General features: G+C 39.9%; 1 pseudogene; it reads left to right on the forward strand.

Moving 5' to 3' along the window:
• Positions 1 to 6,017: 6,017 nt before the first annotated feature.
• Positions 6,018 to 12,240, forward strand: LOC129438967 (GTPase IMAP family member 8-like; annotated as a pseudogene).
• The last annotated feature ends 469 nt before the right edge of the window (positions 12,241 to 12,709 follow it).

Consider the following 12,709-nt stretch of genomic DNA (forward strand, 5'->3'; position numbering starts at 1 on the left):
TGTCTAAAGTATTCTTTAATATGTACTGTTTGTGTATTTTGCAAATTTACACATATATAGCCTACTGTAGGCCTACGTGCCTTTCAAAAGTTTTCAGACAAAAAATGCAAAAATCCTCAGGTTGCTGTGGAGTCAAGGAATGCTAAACATTAAAAGATGAACAGACAAAAGTACAGAAATGTCACCTGTTTTAACATGCACAATATTCCAACTCAATGACACAACACGTTTGTATTTTTAAACTATCTAATGTGGCCACGTTGAGACCATTGACTCAGAAGTGTTCAAGTGATGAACTGTGTCCTAATGCATTAATTGTTCACACACATATGTAGTGTCAGTTTGATCCATTTCTTTTGAGTTTTGCGTTTGGGCACAACATACAAGTCATCATTAAAGGCTGTTTTTCTTTGTTGTTAAAGCATGTATGTGTTGAAACATAATCAAAGGTTAATAAAATGTGACTTCTGTACTTCTGACACACTGATATTCATCTTACCAATTTCTGGTCTCCACAGCAAACTTTTACTGTCCTGATCCTTGTGGTGTGTACTGTATACTGTGTGTGCATGTATATTTTTTTTCTCAAGAGTTACTAGTAACTTGCTACTTGAGTATTTTTTCTTTAGTTACTTACTTTTACTTGAGTAAAGTTTTTGTCTACTCTTTCCACCTCTGGTTATTTGTCATGTTCTTTTCTCAGATTGAGCTCCCTGACAATCTGACAGAAATGTCTTGTTGTGGCTCAAAAATGGGTTGAATACATGCGGTTCATGTATGTCTTCTTAAGTCTGTTGGCTCTTTAAGTTTTTTACTGGCACACATCACATCTTACTGTGGAGTGTTGAACTTGAGAGTGTTTACATATTTGTGCCCATATGTAAATTTTTTAACTGGTTTTATTTTTGAATGAATATTTTCTAAAATTGTATGACGTTTTTGTTGAGTTATTATCACACAATTCTTTTTCTGACCATTTTTAATTCTTGCCCCTGACAAATAACCCAAATTACGAAAAAGACTAAAACTAACACTAAAACTAATAAAAACTAAACTAAAACTAAGCATTTTCAAAAAATAAAAACTAAACTAAACTAGCAAACCCACTTTAAAAACTAATTAAAACTAAACTGAATTTGAAAACAAAAAGTCAAAACGAAATAAAAATAAAAACTAATGAAAAATGCAAAACTATAATAACCTTGTGCTGCACGTTGGCTGCCGCTGGATACGGGTCTCTCTGTCTTTCATCTTGAAAGCATAGTCCTCGACATCTTCTGAGGCTCTACTCACACCATCTTTTCTGTCTTTAATGTCCTTACGCCTACATGTTGCGTCTTTGTGTGTGTCTCTTCGGCATATACTACACCACACTTTCTGTCGACATGCTCTAGCTCTATGGGCTTTGTTACCACACTTAAAACACACTATCTCTGCATCATCTTTGTTCCACTCACGTGCGTTCGTCTTTGCGGGTCGTCGTTCAGCTTTCCCATGAGTTTTCATCACACTGTCGCTTGACTCAGTAGCTTTTATCTTTTCAGTTTCCTCAAAATCGCGTAGTTTAGTCTTGAACTCAGCAAACGTGATTTTGTCATTTGTATGCGCCATGTGTATTGCGAATGGCTTAAAACTCTCAGGCAGTCCTTTTAAGACCATAGCCACTAACAGTCCGTCTCCTAACGTTTCACCTGCGTTACGCAGTGCCGTAATGGCGATCTCTGCCCTGATGATATAGTCCATCACACTTTCATCGTTTGCTTTTTGAAGCGACGTCAACATCGTGTATAAATTTATTATACGGGGCTTCCCCTTCCCTGCATAATATCCTCTCAGTATTTCTAGAGCATTTCTTCCATTGTTGGGCGCATCTCTCATAACTAATGATAGACTTTTATCATCTAACATTAAAATGAGTTCGGCATATGCGTCTGCATTTTTCTTTGCATCCGCTGCTATCTCAGCTTCTGACTGCGGTTCTTTTAACACCGTGTCTTTTAGTCCAGATAAATGAAAATGTCCCAACATTTTAGTTTCCCAAATCTCATACCTTGATTCATCTCCATCGAACATTAGTCGAGGCATATTGTACGTCCTTTGTTCATCCGCCATTGTTAGCACGCGGTCCGTTGCGACTTTCTAACAGTGAAAACAAGCTCCTCCGAACAACTCCTGGGCCCATAACCTGTTGAGTTGTGCTACTGTTGCAGCTAGCGATGCATTCGGAGGATCAAATGAGGATGGAGATTAATCTTTCTTTAGCCATTATAGGCATATTTATTTTCTGGCTGTCGACACATCATTCTCACGGTCAGCAGCTCACACACACACAGATGAACACAGAGAAGAACTATGGTAGCTTACAGAGGACACACATACGCAAACGCGTTTACAATAATAAACACTTTGGTGCCCTCTTGTGACAACTCACATGCACAACATACAACATTAAGAACAACTGAGGACATTATATCACATATTCTAACACTAATATTGCCCTCTTTAGCAAATAAAGCTGCCCAGGAGCTGAATGTTTGGGGAGAGGTTCTCGCAATGCTTACAAACACCTCCCCTGAGAGCTGCCCAAGCATGCTACACCCCCAAACAGAAAACACACAGCTCATGTGAGTATCTGCATGTTTAAAGTCGAGGGCGGGTGTGAGGGTTTTGCAGGGGAGAACCCAAATGCAACCGATGTCAGAGGGGAGCAAAAACACTTTATTTGCAAACACAAAACAAAAGCACGAAATGACCAAAGACTAAACACTGAACTTGACTAGGACATGAAACTAGACTAACTGGATCTTTTCTTTAACAAGAGCAGTTGACACAAGACTGATACAAAATGACACAGCAAATGACAATGAACACGAAAGGATATATATAGGAAAAGCTAAACAAGATAATGAGGCAAGACAGGTGATGGGTATAAACTAATGATAACTAATAAGCAGGAGAACGAGGGGGCGGGGTCACAGGACAAGACACCGGAGGCACATGCCAAACACAAAAACAAGGCATGAACCTCCACACAAGGCCAGGGACTGCCAGAACTCTGCCACCATGACAAAATACAAATATAACAAGACTTCAAGGCAGAGTCCTGACAGTAGCCCTCCCTCAAAGGACGCCACCTGGCGTCCAAAAAGGGAACACACAAGACAAGAGAACATGACAGATAATAAACATGACAAGACTAGAACACAGACTAAAACTTAACAAAATGTGCCAAAAACAAGATAAAAACAAAACTATCAAACACACTGAAGTCCACAAGACACTAAAAACACAACAGTCCAAGGGGGTGCGGGACGAGGGCGCAGCTGTGGCCACGCAGACCTCACTGGCCTTGACTGCACAGTCAACAGCGCAGGCTGGGTAGAAGGCGTTGCCTGCGCAGGCTCCGGCTGTGGCTGCGCGGGCTCCGGCTGTGGCTGCGCGGGCTCCGGCTGTGGCTGCGCGGGCTCCGGCTGTGGCTGCGCGGGCTCCGGCTGTGGCTGCGCGGGCTCCGGCTGTGGCTGCGCGGGCTCCGGCTGTGGCTGCGCGGACTGCGCGGGCTCCGGCTGTGGCTGCGCGGACTGCGCGGGCTCCGGCTGTGGCTGCGCGGACTGCGCGGGCTCCGGCTGTGGCTGCGCGGACTGCGCGGACTGCGCGGGCTCCGGCTGTGGCTGCGCGGACTGCGCGGGCTCCGGCTGTGGCTGCGCGGACTGCGCGGGCTCCGGCTGTGGCTGCGCGGACTGCGCGGGCTCCGGCTGTGGCTGCGCGGACTGCGCGGGCTCCGGCTGTGGCTGCGCGGACTGCGCGGGCTCCGGCTGTGGCTGCGCGGACTGCGCGGGCTCCGGCTGTGGCTGCGCGGACTGCGCGGGCTGTGCGGAGTCGGTCGGCGGCGCGGACTGCGCCGCAGCCAACAGGGCTTCCATCTCCCTAAGTCCCTGGCTTGTGAGGGTGTAGAAGATTACCATCTTCTGACATGGAACGGACCCCACTGGAACAAACATCGTCGCTGGGTTCAGTGTTGGCTGTGTCATCCTGTGAGGGTTTTGCAGGGGAGAACCCAAATGCAACCGATGTCAGAGGGGAACAAAAACACTTTATTTGCAAACACAAAACAAAAGCCCACGAGGGAGCAAACCCATGAACAGCACGAAATGACCAAAGACTAAACACTGAACTTGACTAGGACATGAAACTAGACTAACTGGATCTTTTCTTTAACAAGAACAGTTGACACAAGACTGATACAAAATGACACAGCAAATGACAATGAACACGAAAGGATATATATATAGGAAAAGCTAAACAAGATAATGAGGCAAGACAGGTGATGGGTATAAACTAATGATAACTAATAAGCAGGAGAACGAGGGGGCGGGGTCACAGGACAAGACACCGGAGGCACATGCCAAACACAAAAACAAGGCATGAACCTCCACACAAGGCCAGGGACTGCCAGAACTCTGCCACCATGACAAAATACAAATATAACAAGACTTCAAGGCAGAGTCCTGACAGCGGGGAACAATACACAGCTTCAAACTCCCAGTAGCCATTAAACTATTTTAAGCTGTCTGACTAATATATTTTTAAGAGAGCTTTAAAGACAGACACATCACACAGAGCGCTTGTTGAATGACAGAAGCTGACCTGCAATGCTTGCACTTCGGTTTTATACCTTCCTGTAGCCGTTGCACTTGTGACATCATCTGTCATCGCCTGTAAGATGGACTAGTTTCACAAATTATTCAGATGAGTGTTCCTCAAAAGTGTCATTTCATGAGGCAGGATCTTGCTCATGTGTAAAATGGGAGTTTTCACCATATGCAGAGAAGCGTCTGCATTTAATATTTTTGGAAACAATTTCAGTTTCTTAGATAATAAAAAGTGAAGAGTCATGCAGTGCTGCTTTTGGTTGAAAACAATGCAGAGAAAACAAGTCATGCAAGGGTGCAGTGGTTCAGCAGAGGGGTGGAGTATCTACATGCAAACTTAACTCTCCATTAGACAGAAAACAAAACTCTGCATATACTACAACAGGCAACCAGATTTTCATTACTGTACGTGCTCAACATTGAAAGGTGAGTTATATTATTTCACCCTTTTTCATCAATATTACATTTACATATGACATATAAATTAGCTTGTTTCTAGATGTATGGGCATAGCAGGCTTTTACACATTTTTTTTTTTTTTTTATTGTACAACCAGATGAACAGGTTTGAACTTTTTTAATAGTCAAGATGGGCCCAGAAAAGTCTACTAGACAACATGCAGCTTTTTTCTATTTACTGCTTTGTATCTGCGTTGTCATCTTTGCAATTCAGGTATGCTTTAAAAAATCTTGTCTTGTGTATGTTACAAAATAACAGCGAAAACGATACATATGCTTGATTTGAAGGAAAGACTTTATTCATTTCAACTGGATTTTTAGAACACACAACACATGCCCTTATTGAAAATATATTTGTCCTTTTTTGTCCCAGATTGGAAGAGTGGCAGAGGAAGAGAAACAACGTATCCTGAAAGAGGGAGAGGAGCAGAGACGGAAAGAGATTGAAGTGTTTGAAGAAGAAGAAAAATGTATAATTAAGAAACAAGAGGATGATGGAAGACATAAAGCTGAGAGAAGCAAATTTGATTTCAAGCAAATTTGGAGTTTAATTGAGAAAGTTTTTGATTTTCAAAAACCATTATCATTCCACACTCTCAGAAAAAATGGTACGTGAAGGTCTAAATGTTGTCACTGTGGCAGTACTTTTCAAAAAGTACATTTACATAGCAATAGCATAATTTGCTAAATCAAAGACTGAACAGTTCAACAATGAAAAAAAATGGAAGCTTGTGCCATTGACTTTAGACCAGGTTTTGTAAATGACACAATCACATTCAGTTGCCCCAAAATAGCAACGTGCCAACAAGAGTTGATCCTAGATTGCTGGGTACCCTTAGCAACTTTGTGAGGGGGCCCTGTCAGACTCCTACTTAAATTACAGTCATTAAGTCACGTTTAATCATATAAGATGTATTTTACCAACAACACAATTGTGGCCAGTGAAAATGCTGAATGGCTAGTAACTTTGGAAAACAACTAGCCACTTTTCACAAGCCCTGTTCACAATATAAAACATAATATGATTGTTGTAAAGGCACATCTTATAGAATTTAAAGATAAACGGCAAGAAAAAATGAAGGTAAATAAATGTTTTTGTTTATGTACAGCAGAACCTCCAGAAGAAGAACTTCTTGAAGAAGAAGTCAGAATTCTTTTGGTTGGAAAAACAGGGGTGGGGAAAAGTGCAACAGGCAACACCATCTTGGGAAAAGAAGTTTTTGAATCAGAGATGTCATCTTCATCTGTTACTAGAGAATGTGAAAAATATAATGCAATAGTGAATGGAAGAAAAATATCAGTGATTGACTCTCCAGGTCTGTATGACACCGGCTTGAGTCAAGATGAGGTGATCAACAGAGTTAAACTCTGTATTCCTCTCTCTGCTCCTGGTCCACATGTCTTCTTAGTTGTAATTCAGGTGGGCAGATTCACAGAAGAAGAGTCAAAATCTGTTCAAATGATCCAAGCAGTTTTGGTCAAGAAGCCTCCACATATTCCATGGCTTTGTTTACTCACGGAGATCAACTGAAGGGCAAAAGCATTGATAAATTTGTTCGTGACAACCCAAAACTGGACAGTTTCATCAAAACCTGCAGTGGACGATATCATGTGTTCAATAATGAAGATAAGAGACCAGATCAGGTCATTCAGTTACTGGACCAGATTGATAAATTGGTGACTGTAAACGGTGGGCAGCATTACATCCGTGACATGCTGGAGATGGCAGAGAGAGCAATTGAGCAAGAGAAACAACGTATCCTGAATGAAATTGAAGATCTAAAGGCTAAAGTTAGAGGTGAGGTGTTTGAAGAAGAAAAAATTAAATTAATCAAGGAACAAGGGTATGATGGAAGATGTAAAACTGAGAAAAGCAAACTTAATCTAAGGCAAATTTGGAATTTTTTGAAAAACAACTAACATTTCACACTCTCTGAAAAAAAGGTGAACCTTTTCCAAAAGTACATTTTTGTACCTCAAACAATTAAATAAAATTTTATTTATACAGCGCTTTTTACAATTGTTTAATTGTTCCAAAGCAGCTTTACATTAATTAATTTATTGGTGATCAGTGTTTTAAGTGGGCCGGTACGCGCCGGTACTCAGTACCACCACTTCCAAATTTAGCTCTTGAGCGTACCACCACCTTTCCGTGGGCCCAGAACGTGCTTTAGCGTACCGGAACGCTCATTTGCACATCTGTTTAAATCATAGGTTTAATTTAATCCTTTGGGTGCGCTGCCGCTTTTCAGAGCGCCCTACACAATGCACGCTTCCTAATTCGTCCCACCCAGAGCAGAGACTACATTACCCAATACACCCTTGAGTTTTACAAGTTAAAAGCGCATGTGTCGCTTTTGCTGCTGTCAGTATCATCAACTCAACATGGTCTGGAGAGGTGTGTGAAACGCACCACCATAGCTGCTCGGTTAAAATGAACACTTAACTCTTTCACCGCCATTGACGAGATAATTCGTCAATTATGAGAAAACGCTTCCCTGCCAATGATGAGAATTTCCGTCTTTCCGCAATACCGCTATTATCCACCAGGTGGGACAACTTATACAACCCGGAAGTAGTGCCTCACATGAAAGAGAAAGAACTCCTTGTATGTTTTAAAGATCGCTCTGCATCTGATCTCTATCAAAAGTCCGTCACAAAAATGGAATTATCTCAGCTTTTTGCTTAAAATTGAGTGTTTTTGAAGAAACCTACCCATATTTGAGAGGTGATAAAAAGAGAACAAAAGAAGGTAGGATAAACCTTTTTTCTTTTTGAAAGCAGAGGGTCTGTTCTTTCATTTGATATATTGTTTGTTTATATATTTAAAGAAAAACATTTTCTGGAAGGCATTAAACTTTTGTGAAAATTATGAAAAATTCTGGCGCTGGCTGGCAACTTTTTTAACAACGCTGGCGGGAAAAGAGTTAATATGCTCTCCTGGTTTTAGACTCTGAGTAGTAAAAGAACAAGGTCAAAATTAGATTACTCGCTTGCTGACATCCCACCAAGCCAGAATGATATCGCTGCAGGTCAGACACAAGCTTTTTCCAATACCCTTTCGTAGGTACGTGACAATCTCCGCTGTCGCGGCTGTCAGTTTGGTTCCCCTCGACGCAACTTCGAATTTCCTCAGGCGATGTGCAGAGTAAAAACATTCTTGAAATTGTAATATATATTTAGTTTAATTGCTAAACTACAAGTGAACGAAATTTTAATGAATTTGAACGACGCGCACAGGGGTTTTAGGGGGAGACCTTGCATGTGTGTGGTAGTGTGCCTCATTAAGCCCATGTAAGACAGAAAGCATCCTAATTGGCCTGTTCTGGAAGTAAAACTGTGCCGTTGGATTTTGAATTCTAATGATTAGCAATTAATTTTTTTACATCAAATTTTTAACACTGAATTTTATTTTGCAACTAAATCAGACTTTGAATTTTAAAAGCCATCAAATGTATAGCCCTGTTTTTTTCTATGACATTTTATTCAATGCTTTACAAAAAATTCAGTGTAAAAATTTAATGTCGAAAAAAAATTCAGTGTAAAAAAATTCTATGTTTCAAAAGATTAAGAGTAAAAAAATTCAATGTCTCAAAAGATTCGGTGTAAACAAATTCAATGTCTCAAAAAACTGTGCAAAATAATTCAACGTCTCAAAAAATTCAGTGTAAAAATATTCAGAGTCAACATCCGGGGTACCAAGGAGAAGCAATCAATCCCTGTATCAAATCATTCAACATCCAGCCAATCATTTACGCTCCATTGGTCATGTGACGCCGAAATGGTAGGGCGGTGAATTTAGGCAAAGGGTTTACACTTTGCATTAACATGCGATCTCGGTGATCCGATCTCGCAGATCGTATCATCAGTATCAGGACAGAGGCGCGGGAAGATATTTTCGGTAGGGGGTGCTGGGATGCGGATGCGGCGGGGGGGGGGGGGGGGGGGTGGGGGGGGGTTGGGGGGTGTACAGAGTTATAGAATTCTAAAGTTGTTCACAAGCTTATTATTCTGCAGACCACTCTCCCTATGTTTTCTTTTAAAAACTCACTCGCACCTCCCATCCATAATGTACAGCTGAGCTGACGGTGCATACATACAAACTATATAGCCTATTGCAACATAGTAGAGTTTAGATTCTCTGACTGGGTCGTTATTTTCTGCTACTATCCTCTGGCCGGGCCGGACCGTTGATTAAGCATATTTTTTATCATTACTTCATTAGCCTCATTGGGTGGGGAGAAAACTATGCCATATAATCAGAAATATTATATAGACTATATTTAGGCCAAAGTAACAAATGTGTCCAAAAAGTTACACAAATTAAAAAATGATTTGTATAAGTTACAAAATGCAACGCCAGTCATCTGCGGTCTCCTCTGGCACCCATCACACACGGGTCTGCTTTTCTGTATGATGAAGCTTAAGTGCAACATGAAGTTTGAAGATGTAAAGAAAAAAGAAAAACAGGAGAATTTACTTTAAGCAAGTTTGGAGGAAAGTCGGAGGAATGGAACCAGTTATACATTCTCACTCGTGCCAGTAGCCTACGCCGCCATTGTTTTCCTTTGCTTAAGTTTTTAATATTTACAAATTCTAACATGGAAACTCTATTGACATCACTCGAGTTAAGGAAATTAGTGGGCCTTTCAATTCACGGGTTTCATTTAATTCTATTTTTTAAACGTGAATGTAATATTTTTGTCTTAAGTTTTGTTTCAGTTTGCCATGCCTCCTGCACAGCGATGTAAAAATAAGATATTTTTCGACTTTAAAATTCAAACATCATATCCTAAATTGTTGGAATATATTCCATATGTATTAATTTGGATTTATAGATGTTTAACATTAAAATCGATGCATGGGAATAATTTATATTAATTTTTTAAATACCCACCAGTCTTAAATGCGCATGTTCCTTGTTGTAGCCTACATCGAGGCTTTACAATTTAGTTCCTTTCATGTGGTTTTAATAATTTAATTGAATCTTTTTTACTTTAAATGTTTACTTTAAATGTTATGTTACATTTACATGTGCGTTAAACACCGCAAAACAATTTGGCTATATTTTTAAATAGTTTTTGAAAAGACTACCTTTTTCTGATATGCAGGATAAGGAGCCATTTGGAGAAATAACGCTAGTCCTCGGGACTTTTGGGCTGTGTGATTGAAAAAAATCATAAATTCTCTTCTGAGACATGAGACATTGCGTAGCTGACAGATAGGCTACAGATAGCCTAGTAATTCGTTCTATGTGGCTGTGAGTGTGCGTGCTTTTGTGTTATGCTTATACGTATACGCAGCTTATCAGCTGAATCGCAATCACGTCGTCAAAACAAATCTGATTGGATAATACACACTGAAATAAATTAAATCATTTTAAAATTACTAAATTAATAATTCTCTGTTCACCACACAGCCCAAACATGACATACAAAATGTCTTGGAACAGTAACAAACAACAATCAGAGATATACGCTATAATTTTATGGTCATTGCAGCACCCCCACTTCCCGCGCCCATGTATCAGGACACAGCGCATTTACATTTATCAACATCAAAGTGATCGATCCGGTGCGGGGAGACGCGCTGGATGAATAGCTGTCAAACACAAATGGCTACAACTGGCTTTAACCATATGATTTAGGGTTGTCGCGGTAACCACAATCCCGTATTGTACAGTTCTATCTGAGAAGCAAACAGCAGAGAATAACTAGCAACCCCAACAACCGTGATTCACATTTTAAGCTTTAAAGGTTTTATCTTTGTTTATCTGCAGCGTCTGCACCGCGGATGAATGTTTCAGCCGGTGTAACTTTACCTGAACTTGACTTTCACCCGCATGCTTTTTATCAACAACAAAATCTGTGCAAAAACATTAGGATGACCATCCCGAATCTACTGTTTAAGTCTGCCTTAATAACGGCCTTTTGGCTCTGCCTGAACTTTCACATTTTTGTTCTGTAGCCTACTTTGTAATTTCTATATCAACCATAAACTGTTGTTAGTTATGTTTCCTGGTAAGTTTAATATGATTCAAATAAAAGAGCTAACAATTTCCTAAATTTCCTGTTAAAAACGGAGCAACGAAACTCTTCATATAAACACTAAACAGTTCTATAGAGAGGAAACAGAGCTTCTCGTGCCCAAGGTTAAAGCTTTAATTTTGCGTACAATCAGACAATCAATGGGACAAATCCTTTTTTTTATTTATTTAACATGTTTGTGTGCTGCTGCATGTTCCTGTGTCTATAATAAGAATTGTGTGTCTGTGCGTTTTGCATGCACCTATAATAAATGTTTTTTGTTTATGTACAGAGAAACCTCCAGAAGAAGAAATTCTAGAAGAAAAACCTCCTCAAGGAGAACTAAAAATTATTTTGGTTGGAAAAACAGGTGTAGGCAAAAGTGCAACTGGAAACACCATCTTGGGAAAAAAGGTTTTTAAATCAGAGATATCATCTTCTTCTGTGACTGGACAATGTGAACAAAATTCTGCAATAGTGAAGGGAAGAAAAGTATCAGTCATTGACTCTCCAGGTCTGTTTGACACCAGCTTAAGTCTCAAAGAGGTGATAAACAGAGTTAAACACTGTATTCCTCTCTCTGCTCCTGGTCCACATGTCTTCTTAGTTGTGATTCAGTTGGGCAAATTCACAGAAAAAGAGGCAAAAGCTGTTCAAATCATCCAAACAATATTTGGCCAAGAAGCCTCCACATATGCTATGGCCTTGTTTACTCATGGAGATCAACTAAAAGGCAAAAGCATTCATAGATTTGTTCGTGACAGTCCAGAACTGGTTAGTTTCATCAAAAACTGCAGTGGACGATATCATGTGTTCAATAATGAAGATAAGAGACCAGATCAGGTCATTCAGTTACTGGACCAGATTGATAAATTGGTGACTGTAAACGGTGGGCAGTATTACACCAGTGAGATGCTTAAGAAGGTGGAGATAGCAATTGAGGAAGAGAAACAACGTATCCTGAAAGAGAATGAGAGGTGGAGAATGAAAGAATTGGAAGATCTGAAGGCTAAAGTTAGAGCTGAGGTGTTTGAGGAAGAAAAGAAAAAATTAATGATCAAGCAACTAAAGGATTATGAAAGACGTAAAGCTGAGAGAAGCAAATAGAAACAGTTATTAGTTTTTTTTAACTGTTGCAGCAGGTTTCCTGATATTTTTTTATTCTTAAGTCGCTTTTCCACTGCACACGACATACGGAAACGACAGTCGGAGTTCGCCCCCTAGTGACAGTTTAATGGTGTAATGGGAAAGAAGCTCATTCCAGCACAAGAGGCTTCATTATATGTTTACCATGGTGGAATAAATAAATGAATGCAAATGATTTAAACAATAAACAGCTATGGCAAAGATTGCCAATTTTTTTTGGAGAGAACATAATACAAGATTAAAATAATAACATACACAAATTAAATGAATAATAGATTACTTATCAGTAATCAAAAGTTACTGTTTTTTTAAGGATTCAAGTGTTACTAATAAAGTTAAAAAGGATTGATCATTTTCACCTCACATACAGTTTATGATTGGAATACAATCATAATATGTGTGCAGTGGAAAGGCGGCTTTAAAATAAAGC

Source organism: Misgurnus anguillicaudatus, chromosome 24 (genome assembly GCF_027580225.2).
Source record: "Misgurnus anguillicaudatus chromosome 24, ASM2758022v2, whole genome shotgun sequence".
Classification (NCBI taxonomy): domain Eukaryota; kingdom Metazoa; phylum Chordata; class Actinopteri; order Cypriniformes; family Cobitidae; genus Misgurnus; species Misgurnus anguillicaudatus.